The sequence below is a fragment of the Protobothrops mucrosquamatus genome, unplaced genomic scaffold (assembly GCF_001527695.2).
Source record: "Protobothrops mucrosquamatus isolate PMUCROS unplaced genomic scaffold, P.Mucros_1.0 scaffold_220, whole genome shotgun sequence".
Lineage (NCBI taxonomy): Eukaryota > Metazoa > Chordata > Lepidosauria > Squamata > Viperidae > Protobothrops > Protobothrops mucrosquamatus.
Genome location: NW_015386296.1, coordinates 96,815 through 117,138, shown reverse-complemented (window position 1 = coordinate 117,138; position 20,324 = coordinate 96,815). Strand labels below are relative to the sequence as shown.

The 20,324-nt window shown below is 47.5% G+C and overlaps 1 long non-coding RNA gene across 1 annotated transcript; it reads right to left on the bottom strand.

Moving 5' to 3' along the window:
• Window positions 1-742: 742 nt before the first annotated feature.
• Window positions 743-20,081, bottom strand: LOC114923532. The gene is made up of 4 exons (XR_003810659.1): window positions 19,973-20,081; window positions 6,824-6,877; window positions 3,372-3,410; window positions 743-812 (listed from the first exon to the last, which is right to left on the bottom strand). It is a non-coding gene; the product is annotated as an uncharacterized LOC114923532 (long non-coding RNA).
• Between the last annotated feature and the right edge of the window lie 243 nt (window positions 20,082-20,324).

Below are 20,324 nucleotides of genomic sequence, written 5' to 3'. Positions count from 1 at the left end.
AAAGTGCCAGGGCCACATCAGCATTGTGGTGCCCTCGGGGGGGAGGCATGGGGGTGTGGCCCACCAGGTGGGCATGGCTCCAGTTGTCACAGCAGACTGGGTGGGCGTGGCTGGGGTGGGCATGGCCACCTTGATGTTGCTCATGGGGGGGATGCCTGTGGGGGTCGGGCAGGGTTGGGGGAGATCCAAGGGGTCTCTGGTGGGTGAGGCGGTTGGCAGGAGGCCCAGCCTAGATGGGGGGAGGCACGCAATCCTAGCTGGGACTGGGGGGGGCATGGCGCTGATAGGGATCTGGCTTTTCCTGGTTGGGGTGGCCTTCAACTTGCTGGGTGTGGGCGTGCTCTACCACCTCTACTCGAGCTTGCTAGCTGGCTGCTTCGCCTCCTTTGTGCTGGGTGGGGCTGCCACTCCGGGTAGCGGCGGCCTAATGGACCTGCACAAGCTGCTGGCAATGGCAGCGCGCGTGCCCACAGAGAGGGCTTTGAGTGCCGCCTCTGGCACGCGTGCCATAGGTTCGCCACCACTGTCCTATACTATTCTGGACAATTTTATTTGAAAGGCATAAGTCTTGAATCCCACAGTGCAGTAGGTGGGTTCAGACACAAGAGAGAAGTCAGACTCAACTCAGTGCTTTTCCATGATGCATGAACACACTCGATATACTGTAGTTCAAGGGTGTTCTGATCCCAACCCACTAAGCCTCCTTCCTGGGCAACCACGGGATGGTAGTTACTCACTAAGGATAATGAGGATGCCCAGCAGAAACAGGACAACTGCAAACACCAAGCCTCCAACTCTCAGCGAATAGTAATCTGGTGTGGTGAAAAAAAAATGGGTTTGTCAGGCAAGGAATAGAAAGTAGCTTGGAATTAAAACAAGAAACCCTATTTCTATAGGCCTTAAACCACTGAAGAGGTAGAGTGCTCTCCACCCGTCCCTGGACCAGCAGAAAATTATTTTATCTCCATCACTGATTCCTCTCCTGCCTGCTTTATTGCCCAACCCTTAAGCCTTAGGGTTAGGGTTAGGTCTCCATGAATTCAGAGAGCAAACTGGACATCACCAATGGATTAGTACAGGGGTCTTGGCAACTTTCAGACTTGTGGACTTCAACTCCCAGAATTCCTCAGCCAGCCCAATGGATTAGTACAGGGGTCTTCAAACTTGGCAACTTTTAAGACTTGTGGACTTCAACTCCCAGAATTCCTCAGCCAGCCCTGGCTGGCTGAGAAATTCTGGGAGTTGAAGTCCACAAGTCTTAAAGTTGCCAAGTTTGAAGACTCCTGGATTATTAGTTCATCAATATGCTTTTGAGGCAGCTCTATCTATATTTCTGGTAAAATACTGTACATGGGGAAATCCCATTGGGGGGGGGGCAAATCCACTGAGGGTTAAGTCTCCATCTATTTGAAGGGCAAAATGGGTACAATTGGTGTGCTTAAGAGGGTTCTGACTTTTCAAGGCCACAATCAGACATTATGCTTCTTAATGCTCTCTTTGGTTACTGTCTAATAGTCAAGGATGCTATAAGCCACCTTCCTCATAGATGGAGACAAGAGGAAGATAGCACCATGGAGACAAAGTCGAGCACATGTGTTACCATGGTTTTATTATGTTGTGACTGTCTACAAATGGAGAGCCAGCATGGTGTAGTGGTTAAGGTGCTGGCCTAGAAAACAAGAGACTGTGAGTTCTAGTCCTGCCTTAAGCATGAAAGCTGGATGACTTTGGGCCAATCACCAGGAGATTGAGAGTTCTAGTCCCATCTTCAGCATGAAAGCTGGTTGGGTGACTTTGGCCAATCACCAGTGTTCTGGATCGTATAACTCTATGTAACCCTAACTAGAGAGCATGTATCTGTATGTTAGACTATCTGGCATTTATTGAGTTAAGTGCTGTCTCCTTAAGAGATGGCTTATGGGAAATGTAGTTTTAGCTAGTCAGTCATCCCATGTTAATGGGTCAGTGGGAGGAGTTTCTAGAGGGCATTGGGAGACTTTCTGGACACAAGCCGGATTGGAATGTCTTTGTCTGAAAGAAGCATGGGCCATCAGATATCACCCAATGACCCTGTTTTGCTATAAAGATGGTATGAAGAGAGCTTCATTATTTCACCTATAGGGATGAACAGAGATGTATTATCAGAGGCAACCGTCATGAATGCAAGTAATCTTTCTGATTAAATATGTTTTTGTTATGAAATTATTCCTATTGAGTTTATCTATCTAATCTGATTTACAAAGGCAGTTTAACTCAGGATCAGAATAACCAGGAAACTGAGAATTCTAGTCCCACCTTAGGCACGACAGGCAGCTCAGTGCAGTCCCTCTCCCTCAGCCCAACCCACTTCACAGGGTTGTCGTTGTGTGAAAAATAGGAGGAGGAAGGAGTATCAGGTATGTTCTCTGCCTTGAGTTATTTATAAAATAACAAAGGCGGGATAAATAAAAAAATAAATAAAAATGGATTCCAGAGGTGTTCTACTTCAGTTCCAAATCAGCAAATTATTGTGGACGTTTTTCCCCACTTATTTCCCTCTGCATTGTTGCCCTATTAGCTTCCCAAAGCAAGAAGGCAAAAGAATTCAAAGGCATTTCCTTACATTTTAAGATTAAGAGAACCTTTATTGTCATTTTTTGCTGTGAGCACGCTAGCACACATTAAAAACGAAATTCTGTTGCCTGCTCTCAAAAGAAAGTATATATCTACCCATACACACACATAAAAGGTGACTGAATCTGGACGTTCTGCTTCGAATCCCGCGAAGCCCCCTCCTCCCAGAAGACAACAAGGAAAACAGGTTGTGAAGAGGATGTAGCATCCCAGATAATCCTACGGACCTTGCTCAAGAATCGCTTATCTGCCAAGTCCTGGATAGAAAGAAATGAACTACCAATAATCTCTTCTGCCATCCTCACCACTCTCTGCACCGCCTTCCTGTCGGAAGCAGTAATGCTTCCAAACTAGACAGTAACGCAATGTGACAGGATGCTCTCGATCATCCCTCTGTAGAAAGTGGTAAGGACAAGGGAAGAAAGATGTGCTTTTCTCGTGAGACGCAGAAGACGCAGGCGCTGCTGTGCCCGCTTCACCGGTGTCTTGCATCCAAAGATCTAATACTGGCTTTTAAGCAGAAATCAGATGGGAGTTTTCCAAAGAAAGCCTGAAAAAAAGAGTTAACACGGTCCTTCTAAAGCATTATTGTGGTCCTCAGAATATCTGCCTGTTTCCAAATTAAATAAAAACAGGGGAAATCCTTCGTGGCTTTTCTTTTTCCTGTGTTTTGTTCCTAGGGTAGTAACTCTGCCAGTTGCAGCAATTTGCATTGACTCCCAAGGCCCCAGACAAGCTTTCAGTAATGATTAACTTACCATATTTGAAGGGGTCGGGAGGCTGATCCTTGGGGGACTCTGAAAGGTGAACAAAGAGCAAGAGATGAATTATAAAAAAAACAAAACCCAGAGACAGCCTTAACTATGCTCCCCAACCAGTTAAGGTGAGGGAGCTGTTATTAAAATTGGAAAAATAGATAAGATAACTAGTAAAAAATGACAATAAAGGTTACCTTATCTTATTGGCTTTTCTAATCTTGATTAGAAAAAAAGCCTAAGCAGGTTATTTGTTTTAGCTCCCTTGAAACCCAGCAGCACATATGTTCAATCACTAAGGCTTCCACCATGGACAACTACAATAAGAACTGAAGCCGTTCTACACAAATCTACCCCATTATTATATTCTTCATCTTCTCCTACTCCCTGTATGGCAGAGTTGGTGTTGCCTGCCTCACCTCTTAAAACACTGTTTCCAGTGGTGGGATTCAGCCAGTTCGCACCAGTTCGGCAGAACCGGTAGCTAATTTTTGGTTGCCCAGGCCCAGAATGGACTTCCGAAAGCAGCATCCACACAGAGAGCCGGTTGTTCACATATTTGAATCCCACCATGGCAACTTTAAGTTATATGGACTTCAACTCCCAGAATTCCCCAGCCAGCCTTTCAACTTACAGCCATTTGTTTAGTAGCTGTTCAAAGTTAACATGGCACTGAAAAAAGGAACTCATGACCAGTTTTCACACTTGCAACTGTGGCAGCATCCCCATGGTCACGTGATCAAAATTTGGGCGCTTGGCCCCTGGCATGTACTTGTCCCAGGGTCATGTGATCACCCTTTATAACCTTCCCAGCTGGCTTCAGACACGCAACGTCAATGGGCAAAGCCAGATTCGCTTAGCAACCAAATGCTTCACTTTGCAACTGTAGTGATTCACTGTGACAAGAAGGGTTGCAAAATGGGGGAAAACCCAGTTAACAACCATCTTGCTTAGCAATGGCGATTCTGGGCTGAATTGTGGTTATAAATCAAGGACTACCTGTATTCATTTCCTATTTATTTTCAAAAGCTGATCTTGCTATATCAGATCCTTTTGTTTCTGTATATACTTTTCCCCTCTGAACACTCTGTGGGCTAATATATTTTATTATTTGACAACTGATCACTGTTCTTAAGACATTTTCCTTTTCAACTGTTTCTAAGCCAGATAACAGGTGCTGCGTCCATGTAAATTGCCTTTTCATGTGTTCTACTGACTTATTCATCAGAAACAAATGTCTCGCCATTGAAGAGTAGAGAAGGGCGGTGGGCACGTGGAGTTCTCCCCCTCTGTTCTAGCTAAGGGGCGTCAAAAGCAGTACTGAAGTCAGCTGCTGTAAATAAATAAATACTTTAAACGAGATCTCATGCTTGCTTTATTGAATGGTAGCTCTGTTCAACTCCTCATATGATAGCTGGGATACAACTAATTCTGGATAACCCGGTTTTAACTCACAGCATCATTTTAATGTACAAGTTTGGTTCAGTGACTGGGTTTAACTCATTGATCTATATCATAACTGAGTGATTGGATTAGCACTGGATTTTCCAACTTTGTCAGCTTCTAAACTGAAGATGTTGCCTAACTGGGTAACGAAATGTCTCCAAGCAAACAACCCAGCTCAGCCAGCACCGAGGACTCCACAGCCATTTGTCCGAAATGGTATAGGGTTTCCTGCCTGGGCAGGGGGTTGGACTAGATGACCTCCAAGGTCCCTTCCAACTTTATTATTAACAGTTCAACCTTGAGCTACAGGTATTCTTTCCCATTAGTTCTAGATGTGTGCCACAATCACGTTAGCAGGGAATCCTGGGAATTGACGTTTACACGTCTAAAAGTTGACAAAGCTGAATACATTGGCTTGGATATACTGTGCACTACAGGTCTGTAATGCATCATAATTATAACCTAAACCAGTGGTGGCAAACTTATGGCACACGTGCCAGAGGCGGCACTCAGAGCCCTCTCTGTGGGCATACGTGCTGTCACCCCAGCCCCACTTCCCTTGCAGACCCCTCCTCACCAGCAGCCCTCCCGGAGGAGACTAGCCCCCGGGCACGGCCCACGCAAAGCAGCACAGCCAAGGACATGGCAGCCGGGCAGCGGGGACAAGATTCCGCCCTCGCACCCCATCACGCGCAGATGATGCTGCGGGACGCAGGCGGAGGGCATGGCCGCCATGGCACTGCTGGGCCACCTGGGTGATCTGCGGCAGGCCGTGGAGGTGGTGGGTGGCCCTGTGGGCAGGGCAGGGGGCGGAGCAGGCGGGCTGGGGAGCAGGCGGGGGCAGGTTTTGGGCACTCAGTCTCTAAAAGGTTCGCCATCACTGACCTAAACAAACCACGGTTTAGCATGATGTGTAATCCTAGCCATTCAGTCTGTGTATTTTTTACAATTTATTATTAATTGTATGGGGACAAAACTGAACTTTCAAAGTTATAACCATCATTTCTCAGTGGGGAGTCAGAAACTCACTTTTAATGCCACCAACTCAGTCGCCATCATTAATATTATACAGGTAATAAATAATACTAACCCCAAAGGTGGGCAAGATTTTTCAGGTATATAAGGTTAAATTGACTGATGGAAAAAAATATCCTGTCTGCCCTTAAAGATCAGATCAATATTCTACAAGCTTGCACTTGGTAAGAGTTTTTGAACTGCAATTTTCAAAACCCCAGCCAGACAGGTTATCTATGAATAAGGGGTTGGAAGGTCCATGGGTGGCTGGGGGATCACTACGCTTTGCAACACATACCAGGTGACTTCCATATCTGCATCCAATGTCTGGACTCAAGTACAAAAGGTCAGGGTTTGTCTCACGGTGTCACAAGGCACAATTTCTTTATTTTTGTGTCACCAGGAGTTGTACTGGGGGAGGAGTGGACACCCAACCGTTCAAAAGCACAGGAGGGCAGGCAATGGGTATTACCTAGAACTTTCAGAATATGATATGCATCATGTAAAGTGGGGATCCCAAAGATGCTTTTTCACAAGGCAACTGGACTTCCTTGTTTTTCGTTGAAGATGTTTCACTTCTCATCCAAGAAGCTTCTTCCGTTCTGACTGGATGATGGGGAGTCAGAACGGAAGAAGCTTCTTGGATGAGAAGCAAAATGTTTTCAATGAAAAACAAGAAAGTCTAATTGCCTCGTGAAAAAGCATCTTTGGAATAACTATGACTGAGAATCTCCATAAACATTTAAAGTGAGATTTGCTAAGAAGTTTTGGTAAAGGACGACCTTCATATCTTAACCTCCAGAAAGTATGAAGTTGTAGAAAGTGGATTTAGAAAAACCCAGCCAATCCAGGATTCGGATTATGGCATCTTTGTTTCAGTTTTTGTCCTAGGCAGGATGCAGTGGGATATATCTGTTTGTGCGTATACGTGTGTTTCTAAGGGGCGGCGTTTTTACTTTCTGTCATAAGTCCTTGAAGACCAGACTTGACCTTACCTGCGGCTGAGCTTGCTATGAAGACCCCACAAAGAGGAAGAAGGATCCACATGTCTACAAGTTGAGGGGAGATAAAATACAAAAAGGACAGTCAGGTTCCTGGATGGGGTTGAGTTCGAGCATGCAACCCAACAGTGAAACAATCCATATTCCATATGTGCTTTTTGTTGCTTTCTAGGAAATCTGGGTTCCCACTCTGGAGATAGCAAATTGTTCAGCCCTTATGGCTGGATGGGAGGCCTGTGGCCTTCCAGGGGTTGCTGAACTACAGGGGTCTTCAAACCTGGCCCTTTTATGACTTGTGGGCTTCAACTCCCAGAATTCCTCAGCCAGCATGCCTGGCTGAGGAATTCTGGAAGTTGAAGTCCACAAATCATAAAAGGGCCAAGTTTGAAGACCCCCTGCCTTAACCACTAGACCAGTGATGGAGAACCTTTTAGAGACCAAGTGCCCAAACTGCAACCCAAAACCCACTTATTTATCGCCGGGTTCCAGGTGGGCATGGCCCACTGGGTGGGCGTGGCTGTGGTGGTCATGGCAGACTGGGTGGGTGTGGCCAAGGTGGGCATGGTCACCTTGATGTTGCTCATGGGGAAGGGCGCCTGTGGGGGCCGGGCAGGGTTGGGGGAGATCCAGGGGGTCTCTGGCAGGTAGGGCAGTGGGCAAGAGGCTCATCCTGCGAGGCAATGCGTGGCAGGGTGGGGGGTTCCATTGTTGCAGGGCAAGGCAAGTCAGGGGCCGGGGAGGCTGCTGCCTGACACCATCGACCCCCGTATACAGAGGCCAGCGAGTGCATGGGGGCCAACAGTGTCCATCAGCAGCTATAGCCTGCCGGCCCCTTGACCGGTGCACTCTGGGGCTCTGCAGCCCATCGCCAGCAGTTCAGAGAAGCCGCCTCTGAGCTGGACGGACGGCCAACAGCTGAGGAGGCAATGCAGTAGGTCGTGCCTGGGAAAAGGAGAGCATGCGAGGCCAGGAGGGATGAGACGGGGGGAAGGAAACCAGCCGTGCTGGGGTGCATCCGGCCATGTGGGACCTCAGCGAGTTAGCGGGTGGGTGGTTGAAGAGGGATGGTTGCCATCTCCGGGGCATGGCACGCGTGCCCACAGAGAGGGCTCTGAGTGCCGCCTCTGGCATGCGTGCCATAGGTTCGCCACCACTGCACTAGACCATACTGCCTCTATGCATGCAAACTCATGCAAACTGGCTCTTTTCTGGCACATTCCCAACAACTGCAATCAATAAGGTTGTCCTTGGCTTATAAAAAAATCAACAACTTTCCAAAAGCTATCTATGATCCATTTTTTATGTTATGACAAGCACAAACATGCACACACACCAGTCGTATGATCACATATTGGGCATTTGGCAACCGGTTTAACTTTACAGCCATTTGCAGCATCCCACTGTCACATGATAATCATTTAAGCTGTTTTTTTGTCTGCTTCTGGCGTTTACTTCCAGTTTCTAGCAAAAAAACCCCACCCATTGGGGAAAATTTAATGAATAAAAAAATGTTGAATAATCCAGTCAGGTCACATAATGCCTTGATTTATGACTGCAATGACGATTGTCATTCCAGATTGTAATTCCAGTTACAAATCTAGAATTACTACAGGATTATGATTTTTCTGTCCTGATAAGTTTCTGGGCCTTTAGCATCACTTCTCACCCCAAACCCAACAGATAACGCTCCCCAAATCAATGCACTATCAGTGCCAGAAAACACATCATGGGGTGCTGGGACCTCTTAGATTTCCTGCTCCACCCAGGAGCTTTGCCAAGTCCCAAGTCTCAACTGCAGCTGTCAACAGCAGCAATCAAAACATCAAAATAAATCAGCGAAAGTAAAATTAGAGGGGGGAACTTTCGGGATTTTAAAAAAAACGGGAGTCTGCAAAGGAGCAAAATTCCAAAATAAAGCCATAGTTATCTGAACACAGTGTATTTTTGAAGAAAAAATGGGCAGGATCTGGCAGAAGGGGGAGGGTGAGACAGTAGCCCCTGGAACAGCTGGAGAGGAAGGCATTCTGCATGGAGAAGGGGGGGGGAGACCAGAACAGCCAGGTGGAAAGGAAACAGAGGGGAGGAGAGCAAAGCAAGCTTGGAACAGCTGGTGCTGGGCCCACTAGTTCACATTCTGAAATGACCCAGCTGGAGGGGAGGGAGGACAAAGGCCAGTTACTATGGCAGTGAAATGTTTGCAGTGCTGGAAACGTTCTGCAATGTTTGCAGACGGTAACCTGTCTCCGCGGTGCTCAGGGATGTTGCAACCAGCTTCCCTTCTGCCAGCTGTTGCCCACCAGGCAATTTCCAAAGTGCAAATGCCTACAGACCATGCTTAGTCAGGACATACGGGGAGGGGGATGGTGGAATCAGTGTTGTTGAAATAAAAAGCAGCCCAACTTCACAAGCTGAGCTGGCAAGTACCCCGGGCATTGTAGAATAGTCTGGGGTGCTTTGATGGAAAACAAAAGAGATTTGTAAAAAAAAAAAAAAGTTGCAACATATTCCCTGAGTTAACCACAACCACAATAAAATAGTCTAACCCTGGTGGTCAGGGACAACTGGAGCTGCAATGTCGCATTTGCAGAGGGAGGCTATTCCTCCAAATGACAACCCCACAAACAGAAATATTGTATTTGGGCTCTGAACTGAAACTTCTCCTTACAAAACTGAGTTCCCAGCAAAGGAAAAAAAAAAAAAGACAGAAAGAAACATTTTAAAAGGAAAGAACCAACTTTGTTTCTCAGGCTTTTTTAAAACGTTATATTTACCAGCAAATATATTTTTAAAATCAGCCAAAAATATAAAGCAACTGTATAAACTTTTCCCACAGAGCAACGTGATTCCTGCCCTCGAGACCTACACTTCTTGACCTTAACTTAGACCTCAAACTGGAAAAAAAGTACACTGAAACCTCTGCATTTCTTACTCTTTACAAGGAGTCCTTGACTTACAACGTCAATTGAGTTCATTACTAAGAGAGAAATTTGTTGAGTGAGTTTTGCCCCATTTTACGACCTTTCTTCCCACAATGGTTAAGTGAATCACTGCACTTGTTAAGTTAGTAAAGTGTTTGTTAAGTGAATCTGGCTTCCCCACTGACTGCGTCAGAAGGTCACAAAAGGGGATCACATGACCCCGGGACGCTGTGACCGTCATAAGTTTGAGTCAGCTGTCAAGCATCTGAATTTTGATCACATGACCGTGGGAATGCTGCAACGGTTGTAAATGTGAAAAATGGTCATAAGTCACTTTTTTTCAAAGACGTCACTTTGAACGGTCACTAAATCAGGGGTGTCAAACAAACTGCTGGCCGGCCGGCCAGTTGCATCATCCTGAAGCCGTGCCCACCCCAATACAAAAAAAGTTGCGATACGTCGCAACACGTCACGTGGCGAATTTGACACCCATGCACTAAATCAGTGGTTCTCAACCTTTTTAATGCCGTGACCCCAACCGGTCGTAAGTCGAGGACTAAACCGGTCGTAAGTCGAGGACTAAACCGGTTGTAAGTCGAGGACTAAACCGGTCGTAAGTCGAGGACTACCCAACCGATCGTAAGTCGAGGACTTTCCCTGCCCGGGAGCGCCACGCATGCGTGGTTCCGCCCCCTGCACCGGCCGAGGCGTAGCTGGCAAGCGGCAGAGACGGAGCAGGCCGACCACCAGCTGGCCCAGCCCAAGGGAGGTAAGGCACCCGCCGGAAAAGGGGAAAAAAATGGCGGACAGCCTTGCTTGGCGACCCCTGTGAAATGGTAGATCGACCCCAAATGGGGTCCCGACCCACAGGTTGAGAACCACTGCACTAAATGAACTGTTTTAAGCAGGACTACCTGTACTAAAAAAAAAAATCCATTGCTTTAATTGTTCAGGTGGCTTCATTATAATGTTCATAAAGCACTAGGTATCTCTCCAAAGACTGCAGGGTCCCAATCAAGAGGCACAGGATCAAATCATAGCAATTATTAAAAAGTGTGAGGGTGAATCTCTTTTGCTGGAAGATGTATCTATCGACTTCCTTCACGAGAAAAACAGGGAGGTTGATGGGTCCAGGTATGCAAAGTCTCCCCTCCCTTTTTCCTATCCCAATTCTGTATCACTCTGCAAGCCAGTTTTTTTTCAGTAAACATCCTTTTGGCTGACAGGCTTGGCTTCTACTGCTAATCAACAGGAAAGGAAATGGAAACACTCCCGTCCTTTGGCTCACTTGTGGCCTGAAAGTTTTTTTCACCACAAACAGAAAACAGGCTTAATATTTCCCTGTGCAAAAAGAAGCCGCCTTATGTATTCGGAGCTCTGGGCCTCCTGCTCGGAGTTAAGATACTATTTTCCTTCCAAAACTGGATGGAAAAAGAAATGCGACATTCTACTTTGCCTTGGAATCCAGTTCACCTCTCTTCTCCCACCGTGAGGTCAGAAATGGGAAGATTTTAACCAGGACACAAATCCAACATGACTTGCTAACTTCCAGCTGGAGGGGAAAAAAAATGTCTGAAGAGTTTAAGAATCATTTTAATCCTTATCCTGGACTGTTAAGGAAGCATCAAACATTTGTGTTTGCAAAATATTCTGTATGTTTTGAAAGTTATTTTTTAAGGTGCTAGAAGGGAGAAATACAGTAATTAAGCTCATGGCTGGATGGACATTCTATTAATTCTAATGGAGTGTTATGGTACATGAAATCAATTCAAAGGTTCATCCTGCTCTCACTCATTTCTGGAATGGGTGAGTGGGTGAGACCACCCATCAGCTTATCTCGCAAAGACTGGGATGATTGTTGCTCTGGAAAAACTGGGTTGACACTAATAAGCCATAATGGTCAAGCTTGTATAACGTGCTCCACAACACCAAACCACATTAGTATGAAGAGTGCATCCAAACACCAGCGCTATCTAGCCTAAATAGGTTAGAACATCATCAATTCAGAAACTCTTAATGATCTACTGTAAGTGTCTATGGAGATTCTCAGTCACCCAGGTCATAGTTATCAGAGCTGAAGAAGCTTCTTGGATGAGAAATGAAACATCTTCAAAGAAAAACAAGAAAGTCCAGTTGCCTCGTGAAAAAGCATCTTTGGGATCTACTGTAAGTTATTAGATCTATAAAATATCAGCGGGAGTCTAGTAGCCTCTTTTCAGACTAAAGTTATTAATGATAGTCAACTTGATAAAGCCTATACTTTTTAATAAAATCAGTTAGTCTGAAAAGTTGCTACCAGACTCCTCCTGATTTTTTACTGCTATAGATTAACTGAGCTCTCTTATAATGTCTAGGAGATCTACAATATAAGCAACTGATCCAATTCTGTCCTTCTTATTCCTTTCCCAGGCTGCCAACTCGGCTATAACAGCTGTGCAATCCGGCTATTTTTTGACACACGCGCCTTGACTCACCTTCCTAGACTCACTGTCCCAACAGTGATGCCAGAGGTGCTATTATGTCATTCCCCCCAAATTCAGGCCCCCAAAACATTTGGTTCCCCACTCTGCAGGGCTCTGTGTACCTACCCTTTGGTGCCTGCCCCGCCAGGACTCTCTTGGATATTTTGGAGGAAAAGAATCAACAGCCTGTAGGAACTCCAGGGAAAGGCAAGGCACTGGCTTGTGGCACAGAGAGGGAGAGAGAGAGAAAGAGAGAGAGAGAGAGAGAGAGAGGTCAGAAGAGCTAAATTTGTCTGCCTTGGCTTTGGGACAGATGTGGGAGGGGGACAGAGCAAGGCCTGCTAACAGAACATGTGAAGGACAAAACAAGCAAACTACACACAGGCAATGAGAGGAAGAAAGCAATGGGGGGGAAGGAATTGGGATGGGCAGATGTCTGCAACCACCACCCACCACAATAATGCAGCCTTGGAAATTAATCCCTCAGAGATATGACATGGTATTTGCAAGACCGCCTCCTACCAAACACCTCCCTTCGACCAGTCCGCTCCCACAGAGAGGGCCTCCTTAGGGTGCCGTCGGCCAGTCAATGCCGGCTGGCGACCCCCAGGGGGAGAGCCTTCTCTGTGGCAGCTCCTGCCCTCTGGAATGACCCCGACCTACGTACAGTTGCGGACCTGCACCTTTTTCGCCGAGCCCTGAAGGCCCATCTATTCCGTGCGGCCGGCCTGGCATAGTTTGATTATGTTTCAGTGGGGGTTTTTGTATGGGTGTGTTTTTAGAACAGGCCTGTTATTTAATTCGATTTTAGAACAGAAACTATTTATTTATTATCGTGGTTTTTAGTATCGCCTGTTCACCGCCCTGAGTCCCGTAAGGGAGATAGGGTGGTATATAAATTTAATAAATATAAATATATGTCTTTAACTAGCTGGAGGTCATATCTAGAGGGGTCACTCTTGATAGAGTGGTATCTGAAAAGAAAGGCAAGTGAGCATTGGGGAAACAGGGAGGGAGGGAGGGAGGGAGGGAGGGAAGGAAGGAAGGAAGGAAGGAAGGAAGGAAGGAAGGAAGGAAGGAAGGAAGGAAGGAAGGAAGGAAGGAAGGAAGGAAGGAAGGAAGGAAGGAAGGAAGGAAGGAATTTTCCATCTTTTGCTTCAAAGAGATCTAAGGAACTAATTGCAATTTACCATTCATCTTGTATGGATTTTGCATTTATATAACACCCACAGGAGCCAAAGATTCTCTGCAATGCATTTTCCGTTAAAAAAAATGCCGCCTCTGAGGTGATGCCACCAAATGGTATCAATTGACCACTGGCAACTACAGCTTGGAGAAGAGGAAGCTGGGACCGTGTGGATCAGGATCCAAGCCAAGGGAGGGCAAATAGCCCACCTTCCTTGCTGTGCTCTGCTCTTTCGTAAGAAACACATATTTGCGGGAACAAACTAAAACTTTGCGGCCGAGAAACCTGACTACTCAGAATGGCACAAAAGGGTAAAGAAATTTAACACAAGGATTATAAGGACACTGCATGCTTGGCCTGTTTATTAAGTTACACATTTTCCAGGTTTCTACCAGCCTGAATCTGCACCACCACCACCACCAAAAAAAAAAAACCTCTAATCATGCTTACGGTGCCCTGCAGATGCAGCTTACAGATTTGTAAATGACCTGGTTAAGTATCCTGTGAGAACAGAGCCGGTGTGTAGTTTAGCCATTATTAACTGTGAGTAACCAGCCTTATTATCCTGATGTTATACAACAGCCTCCCCCAATCCTGTCTGTATTGAATTAGGATTGTAGGAGCTGAAATCCAGCACATCTGGAGTGCAGCAACTTGGGAGAAAGTTAATACGCACTATAAAATCTGCTGGACCAAGCTGGAATTGGTTTTAAGAGGATCGAGTTATGATGGGCTATCAGTCTGATTTAGTGATTAAGGCACTAGGCTAGAAAACCAGGAGACTGTGAGTTCCAGTCCTGCCTTAGGTACAAAAGCCAGCTTGGTGACTTTGGGCCAGTCCCACTTTCTCAGCCCAACTCACCTGTTGTTGTGAAGAAAACAGTAAGAGGAAGGAGTAATAGGTATGTTCACCAGCTTGAGGTATTTTTAATAATAATAAAGGAGGGATAAAAAAAATTAAAATAAATTTTTAATTTTATTAAAAGTTCAGGTTTTGTACTCCACAAGTGAGATCTCAATTATGTCCCACCAACACACATGAGTCTTTGCCAATTTAAGAGAAGGACATGTAGGAAGGAGCTTGCAATCCACATTCGGCAGTGGGCGGGAGAGACAACAAAGGAAAAATGAGTGATCAAGGAGAAGAAATAAACCTGAAGGCATGGCTAGATTTGGACTTGACTTCCACTGAGGTCAGAAAGGATCATGCATAAGCAATCTTTGTGAAAGAGAAGGCTTGGAGGAAGATGTTCAGACTCTAGATAGAGTACAGAGAAGAGCAACAAAGATGATTAAGGCACTGGAAGCTAAAACATACAAAGAATGGTTCAAGGAATTGTTTGGTTTATGTCTAGTTTAATGAAGAGAAGGACGAGGGGGGACATGATTGCAGTGTTCTAATATCTCAGGGGTTGCCACCAAGAAGAGGGGCCAAACTATTCTCCCAATCACCTGAAGGCAGGACAAGAAGCAATGGATGGAAATTAATCAAGGAGAGAAGCCATCTAGAACTAAGGAGAACTTTCCTGACAGTTAGAACAATTAACCAGTGGAACAACCTGCCTCCAGAGGTTGTGGGTGCTCCAACACTGGAGGTTTTTAAGAAGAGATTGGACAACCATTTGCCTGAAATGGTAAAGGGTCTTGAGCAGGGGGTTGGACTAGAAGGCCTCCAAGATCCCTTCCAACTCTGTTATTCTGTTGTTCTACTCCAGTGGTGGCGAACCTATGGCATGCGTGCCAGAGGCGGCACTCGGAGCCCTCTCTGTGGACACACATGCTGTTGTCCCAGCCTTGCCTCCCCCTGCGACCCCCTCATCAGCAGCCCCCCTGGAGGAGAGTCACCCCCGAGCATGGCCCAAGCAGAGCAGTACAGCCAAGGACATGGCAGCCAGGCAGTGTAGACAAGACTCTGCCCTCACACTCCATCACGCACAGTTGATCCTGCGGGGCATGAGCAGAGGGCATGGCCGCCATGGCGCTGCTGGGCTACCTGGGCAATCTGTGGCAGCTCCTGGAGGCGGTGAGTGGCCCTGCGGGCAGGCGGGGTGGAGCAGGGGCAGGGCCAGTTTTTGGGCACTCAGTTTCTAAAAGGTTCGCCATCGCTGTTCTACTCTGTTAAGAAGGAATGTGGAAAGTGAGCATTTTGCAAAGAATCGAGTGCAGAATAGAACACAGAGCAGGAAAGCTGAGAGATGCAGGTCTTTAGGCATTTGAGGATGGCTGAGATGGAAGGATTGAGATCACAAGGCTGGTGCCCGGCTTCTTTGACTTCCCTGACCTATTTTTTAAAAATGGAAAGCCAACTTCGATCACTAAATTTCCAAGAGCAGTTTAGGGCCCCCAAGTCTTCTCTGAAAAATCAAAGCAGTGCTAACTTATAACGCAGGGGTACTCAACCTTGGCTCTTTTATGACTCGTGGACTTCAACTCCCAGAATTCCTGAGCCAGCTAAGCTGGCTCAGGAATTCTGGGAATTGAAGTCCACGAGTCATAAAAGAGCCAAAGTTGACTACCCCTGTTATAACGCTAGTTATAGTCTCCTTGTCTCTTGGTGATTTCACGGACGCGTCCATGCAGTTTCCTTGGCAATGAGATGAAAAAGGCTTTGCTGTTTCCTTCTTCCCGGATACCTTTGAACTTTCCAATCTAGCCAACAACTGTCTTAATTCTCTGGCATCTTCCCAGTCAAACCCTAACTAAGCTTGACCCTGCTTGTCTTCCAAGCTGAACCACGTTTTTTTCTCTCTTAAAGACTTGACCCAAAGAGTCAAATAATTTGGGGGACAAGGAATGGATTTCTCTCTTTGCTGGCCCATGGTCCTTACTTTATTTCTTCGTGAGTTATTGGAATGGAAAGAGGTGGTAAGAAAAGCTCTGAAGGAAGCATACAGTAGCTAGAAACCCTGCTCTAGAGCCTCACTGCATCTGATTTGTTATTGGCCAGCGTGCTGTCTAAATATATCAAACCTGGCAAGATGTTGGAGTTATAAATATTCCCCCTTCTCAGTCCCTGTGACATCCAGCCCCCAAGCGACGCCGGGGTTCAGTACCAGCCCTCCTAGAGGAGGCACATAGCAACAGAGTAGACACACGACCAGTTACAGGACAACACTTTTTAAGCTCTTTCTTATCCACCATTCACTGAGGTCCTTGACTGGTAAACACTTTTTGGCACAGGGAGAAACAGTAGCTGGGGCCAATCCAGGCATGTAGAAAGTTTAGAACAAGCAATCACATTCAAGGATCCAGAGTGTCAACAGCACTGCAGAAGCTCACGGCATTTCAAACCCACAGGATTTTTTTAAAAAATATTGAAATATCTTAATGCCAGGCATAGAAACGATGGCTTTCAGGTGGTGGTGGGATTCAAATATGTGAACAACCGGCTCTCTGTGTGGATGCCACTTCCGGAAGTCCATTCTGGGCCTGGGCAACAGAAAATTAGCTACCGGTTCTGCCAAAGTGGTGCAAACTGGCTGAATCCCACCACTGCTTTCGGGATAGATTTATAGAAATGGTTTGCCCAAACCTATTTCCAGAAGATTATTTTTTTTTTTTACTTTCCAGTCCAACTGCAACCTGCTCTTCCCATCTAAATGCAAGCTAGGGGTTGGTATCTGATGAAGCCAACAGAGCGAAGCCAATAGGAGCAGTTTGGTTAATTAGAATCGAATCAAGTTGGCATCAAGAAGGTATCCCCAAAACCTTTAGTAAATGAGAAGAGGTGTGGAAAAGATTGTCCCCATACAGGTAGTCCTCAACTTACAAACACAATCGAGACCAACATTTGCCTCGCAGTCATCTGTTTTTACCAAACCTGGTTACGAGATTTTCGTGAATCCAGCCAATATGTGGCTTCAAGCCAACATTTATCTCCCTGTTTCAAGTTCTCCACTCCTGAAAGAGGGACTGGAAACCATTTTATTCAAGCTTCACTGGGCTGTAGAGCAGGGGTTCCCAACCCCCGGTCCATGGACCAGTACCGGTCTGTGGCATGCCAGCAAGTGGTCCGCACAAACAAGCAAAGCCCCTTCCGCAGGTATGCAAGCAGGCAGCACACAAAACCACGCCCCCTCCAATCCACGGGAAATACCTCTCTCCCTGGTGCCCAAACGGTTGGGGACCTCTGCTGTAGAGTGAGACACATTTTTTTCCAGCTTTCTGACAGACGCTTTCAAGAAACCGCTTTTTATTTAGACAAGCTAACCAGAGTTTTTTGTAAGAGTGGCTTGTAAACCTTGGTTTATGGTTTAGCTCAGGGGTAGGCAACCTTGGCTCTTTTATGACTGGTGGACTTCNGGACAACACTTTTTAAGCTCTTTCTTATCCACCATTCACTGAGGTCCTTGACTGGTAAACACTTTTTGGCACAGGGAGAAACAGTAGCTGGGGCCAATCCAGGCATGTAGAAAGTTTAGAACAAGCAATCACATTCAAGGATCCAGAGTGTCAACAGCACTGCAGAAGCTCACGGCATTTCAAACCCACAGGATTTTTTAAAAAAATATTGAAATATCTTAATGCCAGGCATAGAAACGATGGCTTTCAGGTGGTGGTGGGATTCAAATATGTGAACAACCGGCTCTCTGTGTGGATGCCACTTCCGGAAGTCCATTCTGGGCCTGGGCAACAGAAAATTAGCTACCGGTTCTGCCAAAGTGGTGCAAACTGGCTGAATCCCACCACTGCTTTCGGGATAGATTTATAGAAATGGTTTGCCCAAGCCTATTTCCAAAAGATTATTTTTTTTTTTTTACTTTCCAGTCCAACTGCAACCTGCTCTTCCCATCTAAATGCAAGCTAGGGGTTGGTATCTGATGAAGCCAACAGAGCGAAGCCAATAGGAGCAGTTTGGTTAATTAGAATCGAATCAAGTTGGCATCAAGAAGGTATCCCCAAAACCTTTAGTAAATGAGAAGAGGTGTGGAAAAGATTGTCCCCACACAGGTAGTCCTCAACTTACAAACACAATCGAGACCAACATTTGCATCGCAGTCATCTGTTTTTACCAAACCTGGTTAAGGGATTTTCGTGAATCCAGCCAATATGTGGCTTCAAGCCAACGTTTATCTCCCTGTTTCAAGTTCTCCACTCGTAAAAAAGGGACTGGAAACCATTTTATTCAAGCTTCACTGGGCTGTAGAGCAGGGGTCCCCAACCCCAGGTCCATGGACCAGTACAGGTCTGTAGCATGCCAGCAAGTGGTCCGCACAAACAAGCAAACCCCTTCCGCAGGTATGCAAGCAGGCAGCACACAAAACCACGCCCCCTCCAATCCACGGGAAATACCTCTCTCCCTGGTGCCCAAACGGTTGGGGACCTCTGCTGTAGAGTGAGACACATTTTTTTCCAGCTTTCTGACAGACGCTTTCAAGAAACCGCTTTTTATTTAGACAAGCTAACCAGAGTTTTTTGTAAGGGTGGTTTGTAAACCTTGGTTTATGGTTTAGCTCAGGGGTAGGCAACCTTGGCTCTTTTATGACTGGTGGACTTCTGGGAGTTGAAGTCCACAAGTCATAAAAGAGCCAAGGTTGCCTACCCCTGGTTTAGCTCAAGATATTAATCCAGACTACGGGGGGGGGGGCATCTGCACACTCGGAAAGGCAAACTTCCATTAAAGTTGCTATGTGGCCTTTTTTTTTTTTTAAATGCCACATCATATGAGAAGTCCTAACCTAACCCAGCGTGGCCTCGAATGACCCCCCCCCCCCTTGGCCAAGTGCGGAATGCAGGGCCGGGGGAAACGATGCTAAGGAATCCGTCAGAAGAAGCCCCCGTTGTTTTGGAAAGCCAACCGGACATTGCAGGCGACGCGGGCGCGCCCAGCCCTTTCCATACACCTCTCCCCCCTTCCCCCCCCCCCACGTGCCGCCACCACTTTCTGTCGCGCAGCTCCCAAACTTTTCCACTCTTCCCCAACCCCGTGACTAAAGGCAGGCAGGCAGGCAGGCAGGAGTTCAACCGGGCAAGCCTTTTCTGGCCAGTCTCGTACCCGGCCCGCCCTTGTTAAAGAGGCAGCCAATGTTGCAAAGCAAGACCGAAGCTCTGGAGTTCCTGTCCGACGCAGACCGGGGGGGGGAATGGCTCCACGCCCCCCTCCTCACCCGGCTGAACTTCAAAAGCCTCCGCCCCCCGAAGTCTCCCATATGGGCTCCATAGGCGCTCCCCTCCTTCCCCCTTTAAGACGGCCTCGAGGACTGCCTGGGACCGACCCCAGCCGCCCCTTCTTCCCCCAGGCTTCTGGCAGGCGCGGGTCCCCAAGGCCGGGAAGGTCTCCCCCCTGCCCAGCTCCCGAAAAGCCCCACCTTGCGCTTCCCAGCTTCGGCATCCACGCCCCGCTTGCGCCCCTTCGGGGGCGCTTCCCAACTTCTGCCAAGAGCAGCTTTCGCCTCGGCCACGCTGGAGACTCGCCTTTGCTTCCCTTCCCTCCCCGTGCAGGCGCGCTATCCGCCTGGAAAGGGGGGCGGCGAGGGGGGCTGCCCCTCTCCCCCGACTCTGGCATTTGCGGGCGGGGAACCCCAAGTCGTCTCGCCGCCGCCCGCCCGCCCGCCCGCCCGCGTCCCCCCCGACTTACTTCCGCGCCGAGGAGGTCCGGAGCTCTGAGCGCCTCGGGCGATTCTCTCCCTCCTGCAGTTAATGCGCGCCTCGGACGCAACCCCGGGCGCGCCTGGCCAAGGGTGCCGCTCCTCGCTGGCCACGCGAAGCCCTGTGCCCCGCGCTCTCCGTCCCTTTGTGGGCGAGCCTCCCCGTCCCGCCTCCGAGCGCCTCCCACTCGCCCACTCGCCCGCCCCGGCCCCGGCCCCGGCCCCAGCCCGGTCCCCAGGCTGCGCGCGGGGAGAAGCCGGACGTGGACTGGAAGCGGGGCACTGCGGGCTGTTGTACAAGTGGGTTCCCAAATAAAATATAAAATATATATATATATAACC